The sequence below is a fragment of the Glossina fuscipes genome, unplaced genomic scaffold, assembly GCF_014805625.2.
Source record: "Glossina fuscipes isolate IAEA_lab_2018 unplaced genomic scaffold, Yale_Gfus_2 112, whole genome shotgun sequence".
NCBI lineage: Eukaryota > Metazoa > Arthropoda > Insecta > Diptera > Glossinidae > Glossina > Glossina fuscipes.
In genome coordinates this window covers 6,452,871-6,458,870 of record NW_023998455.1, presented here as the reverse complement: position 1 = coordinate 6,458,870, position 6,000 = coordinate 6,452,871, and positions in this window count along the sequence as shown.

Here is a 6,000-nt window from a genome sequence, read left to right as displayed (position 1 = left end):
CATATTTTTGGATCCTACCCTATGTAAGGGCTTGCTTGTTGTTGATTCATAATATTAATGTGATAGAAAAATTAACTGTGTTGAACACGTAGTTCAGTTTTGGAGTCATTCTTACGAAAAGTAAGCCTTTATTTACAAAGATTTTTAAGAAGAATCTCAGGGTATAATTCTTTCGTTCTATGTCAAAAATAAGTTTTATGTTCGTCAATGGGGTGTAGGGTATTTCATAGCTAGCCTAGCTCGACTATAATGATTTCACTTTTTGCTTTAAATATCTTTCATTTAAAAGTTCGCTGCACTTTGGCTAGCAACTTAGTGATATAGTTTTGATGACCGGCATAAACACAGCTTAAGGTGCTAGGATATGTGACCTTGGAGCTATGAAGTAAGAAAAACAATTTTCTTTCGGTATTCACTGTTGAAATGGTCAAAACTTCCCCCTCTTTTTTTATAGTTTATTTACAATGAACATAATCATCACACCATTGGAAAGTTTGTTTATTTGCAATTGGCCTTAGTTCGGACTAATTGTGTTACAGGGTACATTAAGGAGAAGGACGGACGAATATGCCCAGATAGATTCAAAATGTGATTTTCATCACTAATATATGTACATATAGATTAAAAATTACCTGAATTCTCTCTCAGGATGTTTCAAATGTTTTGACAGAATAAACATACCGTACCACCTTGGTGACGGAGATAAAAATTGAAATGGAAATCATTGAAGGTGATTTAGCTGTCGCCAACGAAATGTGTTAATATTGCTGGTCAACCGCAGTTGAAATACATAACATAAACGCTTAAATAGATGAACTTTATATGAGTAAAGGAAACGCAACAATTGCAAACACAACGCAATCGTTATGTGTGTGCGTGTGAGTGTATTAAACGAATTGAAATGCTTAAATTATATGATTATGACACATCATACTGTCTGCATACACACACATAATCACACGTACGCGCGCACAAATATTCATGAAAGTGAAATGACTTAACATATTATGTTTAGTCCTCATGTTTAGTCCTCAAATGCCGTATATATATATCGAGAGAGAATATGTACATATATATGTTTTGGCACTAAATAATTGTGTTCAATGATAGAATGATAATGCAATCACAATCCTTTACATTTCATGTATTCCTGTTCATGACAGGAATGCTTTCTAACGGAGTAATATCAAATGTACTGTGTATCGAGCAACACACAAACCGATGTCATGAGTTATTTTGGTTTGACATTTCTATCCTTTATCCTCTTATAAATATGAATGCCTCAATTGCCAAATCGATTAACTTGATTAAAACCAAAAGTAGAGAAAAGTGTTGAAATTGTTTGTTTGGGCACAGGCGTTTTCACGCCATCCGTCTAAAAACGACAAAGACGGCGATTTTCGTATGAAGTTAACTTTAAAAAAAAATTTTTTTTTTATTTTAATATCAACCACTCAGGCGACATCTGATATTAGTGTACTACAATAAGGAGGGAGGAAGGAGATAAAGAACGATGGGGAAGAAGGCCCAAACCTAGTGGATGTGTGCCCGGCTTTGTGCTTTCTCTAAAACCTTTGCAATCACATTTTCACTACGATTTCTGACTAGAGTAAGAATTGTCTTTCGATCCAAGCTATTTATTATTCAATGGGTACAAAATTTTGACAATTTTGAACAATTCTTTTCTTACTATTGCTTTTTAGAGGAATTGTTCCTTTTTCTTATTATTATATTTACGGGTAAGGAGTCAATCAAGCGCCTTCAGATTATTATTCGATAAGAATTCAGAAAATGAAGTTAATCGATTTTACAAATGAAGCACACGCACGTACATTATAGACTATTGGTGTGTACGTACTTTTGTGCAAGTGTTTGTATGTATGCGTGTGAATATATGTCGTTAGATAATAAAATTGAAATCATTTCTGGATTTATAGAAAACAACTTTTAATTAAAAGCGTCATGGACATTCTATATACGCTCATATGTATGTGTATATATATATGTATATGTGTGCGTGTGCGTTTATGTGGGCGCATTAAATCTAAGCACACAAGCCAAACCGTAAAACCGAGATTCGCCATAAAGACCGTTATTTGTAATGAGGTTTGCTCTAGTTCGCATACATGACATAATACATATACATATACACGATATACACAAGTGGTATTAACAGTTGCTTAAAAATTAAATTTCCCGATAAATATTTGCACGTAAACAATAAACGTAATTTATTAAAAGATTTATTTTATAATTGTTAAATAGAAATAAGACAATATTCAACAAAGAGACAGACGCACACATATATGTCATCAGCATATCATGTTTTTGTATTCAAATAATTGCGATAATAAACAATAACGAAAGCACGTATATGTCTGTTATTTAAATCATTTCGTTTCAACAGCATACTATTGTTGTTTTTTAGATTACAACCATTAAAAATAAAAAAAAAATCTTAATAATTGAAATGCGTTTTCGCACTCAGAACATGTCTTCATTTCCCAGGTATTTCACAGACACAGTATTTATTGCGATACTATAACACATATAGTTAAACGAAATAAAATCAATATTGAATTGAAATTCATACAGCGAACGCCTTAATAAAATCGTAGCTTTCGTTCCAAAAAAAAAAGGGAAACATTGCTGCCAGAAAGATCCGTAAAAGTAACGGGATTGAAATTTTGAATGGACGTTCAATTTTAAGATTTTCAGATGAATTGGTAAAAGCAAAAAAAAAACTTTTTTTTTTAGGTTGTTACCATAACAAATGACCCCCATCATCCGCGCTGGGAGATCCAACTGTTGATCAGTTTATTGGAACAAAAATTTTATGACGGACGGGTACATTCCAGACGTGCCGTCGGCATTATAACTTCCTCTCCTTGAAAAAAAAAAACTCCCCCTACTCCTGTCCTCTTCGCATTAAAAAGCAAGCAAATATATTATATATATGTGGCACGGCTCAGCATTAAATGCCTTATAGCATTTCGCTTAATGCAGTTATTCATGCTGGGGATTTTCAAAAGCAAGTGCCAAACCAAGTCGGTGTACGAAAATTCATCAAAACACATCGAAAATTGTGACAAAGATACGTAGACAGACATGAGACGGACAGACGGACAGACAAGCTAAGATTTATTCCGAAAATGATTCCGATTTTATCGGTGTAATAAAAGGTGGGTCTGTCCTAAACTCTCCTGAATGTGAGGCGTGTCACATCTGCGCATGTGGTCTGGTGTAGAAAAGATAGGTGTTGTTTGAGAAGAAAGATAGGAGGAAAAATGAAGGATATATGGAAGATAAAAAAAATTCGTTGAAAGAAAACTAAAATAAGGAAAATTTATTGGAAAATTTGATTTACTGAAAGCTATAAAAAAACTGTAGTGGGCCTCGTAGAGTTATAAAGTACCCTACACCAACTTACATTTATTCATACATTGCATGGTGCGTAGTCGAAAAGTTCGCTTGATCCGAACCATTTTCAATAACAATCATCCTGTATAAAATTTGATCATAATACCTTGAAAATTGCGATCTCTAGTTCGAATACAAATGGACAAAGAATGGACGGACGGACAGGCAAGGTTAGAAACACTTGAGAATCAGTTTCTGAATCAACCGGTATAACGAAAGATGGGTCTATCCCAAATGCTTTTGAATGTTGCATACATCCACACAAACTCAATATATCCTGCACCATAAGTGATTCGAGATATGAAAAGCTAAAGGAAAGGGAATATGGTCTATTAGGTTTATGAAATCAGGAAGGATGCATTTGATAGGAAGCACGATGAAGATAATACTCATTGTCAAGTCATTGAATGCACGTGAGCCAAGAAACATGGGAACGGCCGTTGAGAAAGATATCTAAAGCGAAGGCAATGATCGTAGTTTGAAGATAAACGAGCAAGGAAGAATCCGTTCCCATAAAATCTGAATCCTTTAGCGTATCAGATGGATGCGAATGTTTAATCTACATCGAGTACAATTGATTCGTTATTTTTATATATAATTTTAAAGCTTAATAAAAAACATTTACATTTAAATTTCAGCTATAATCAGAATAAACTTTTTTGTTGATTTTTAAATAATAATAAATAAATAAAAACTTGGAAAGGGGCATGCGAATGCCATGTACAAATAAATATACATTTGTGACAGACTAATCTCCTCCCGAAAATATGCGTATTTATTAGGCATTATTTGAAATAGTGTTTATAATTTATTATGACTTGCTTGCTGTGCAGACAGCGTATTTTTTTTTTTTTTTTTTTTTTATTATTATTTATGTATTAATTTAGTTTACTTGACTGCTGTTGTTCTTCTCTTCTAAGTCAGAGGTCGCTAGAATACTGTACACAGACCCCTTACATCGAAATGGATGTCTTAAAGCATTTCCGAGGTGAAAACAATTGAGAAACGCATAAGTCTTTCTCATCTCAACTTCACATCATTACATTGCGGACCCAGTTAACAGGTACGTTTTAGGTTAACTTTTGAAGAAATACTTTTCATAAATGCTAAACTATTTTAATTGAACAAATGTAAAACTAAACAAAAAAGTAAGTTTGCAGGGTGGAAGGCCATAATCGCATGTTGTGATCTTATGGCTGTGAAGGAAAGCCTCACTATCATGCACAAAGACTTTTCTCGAACCATTTGAACTAGGTGTGGAAAACTTCTATCTCACGGGCGCCGCTATTATTCCATATGAATATTTTCTATTCATTTTTCTTCACAAAATGGCAAAAAAAAAAAAAAAAAAACAATATTTTGCATACAACTCTAGTATCTGAATACAATGTGCAACCGGAACGCTGCTATCAAAGCATTCCTGACCACTATCGTGCCTGCCACTATAGCGTACATACCCTGATCTAGTCATATATAAAAAAAGAAAAAATAAATTCATTAACCCATCAAATGTTAAAATATTCGACTTTAATTTTGGCATCGCCGCCGAGGCCAATGAGATGAAATTTTTTACTGAACCGTTCGATTCGCGGTTTTTAGCAATCAAATACTCTTTTTTACATTTCCAACTTGGTGCCTTTTTATATAAATATACATATATGTCGATATATTACAACCTTACGTCGTAGTATAAGTAAAAGCAAATGAAATGAAAGTTAAAATTATATTTAAAATGTTCTTTAAAGTATTAAAAGCAGCCAAAGTTTGGAAACCTCTGATTTAAAGAACAATAGTTGTTTGTGTGCAATAAAAGAAAAGCCGGTCGGTATTAGTTTTCTTTCTTTTGTTTCCATTTCTAGCTCTTTTATCCTAATCACTCTCCCTCTCTCTCTGTCTCTCTTTCTTTCTATCTCTCTATTAGTATATTTCTCTTTAATGTTGCCAATCGAAAGCTGTAGTTTATGCAACATGTCGAGAAAAGTTTTCTATTTTTTTTATTTTTTTTTTTATATTAAATGTAATGGGAAAGGAAAAAACAATTTATTTAATTAAATTTAAATGAACTTTTATTTACTTAACAAAAACTGTGCAAGCAAATAAAAGTATTAAAAAAAAAAGAGGAAAAACTTTACTCATTCAGCACGAAATTGAGTTGAAATATTTCATAACAATAGTGCGGAACAATAGGTCGCAAATATTGAGAATGACATGACAATGGAAATTTTGAGGTATAATAAAATTAATTCCGTATTCAATCAATATTCTCCGTGATTCGAAATCGAACTTGATTAATATCACCTAATTAACCTGGATTATGACTTTAATAGATGTACACACGTAGAGAAAACTATCGTATCCGCTTAACGTCTTCTTATTGTTACCGTATTTTAATAATTGCGATCGTTCGTCTTTTTCACGTCATTGTAATACGCTTCCATTGGTCTGTCTGACTGCTCTCTCTCTCTCTCGAATTCTCTTTTTTTTTTATAGACAAAGATTCGGTTAATATTTCCATGGTATGAGGTCACACTCGCTTACATTTGCGTTTGCAAAGCAAAAGCATACACATTCCTGTGTTTT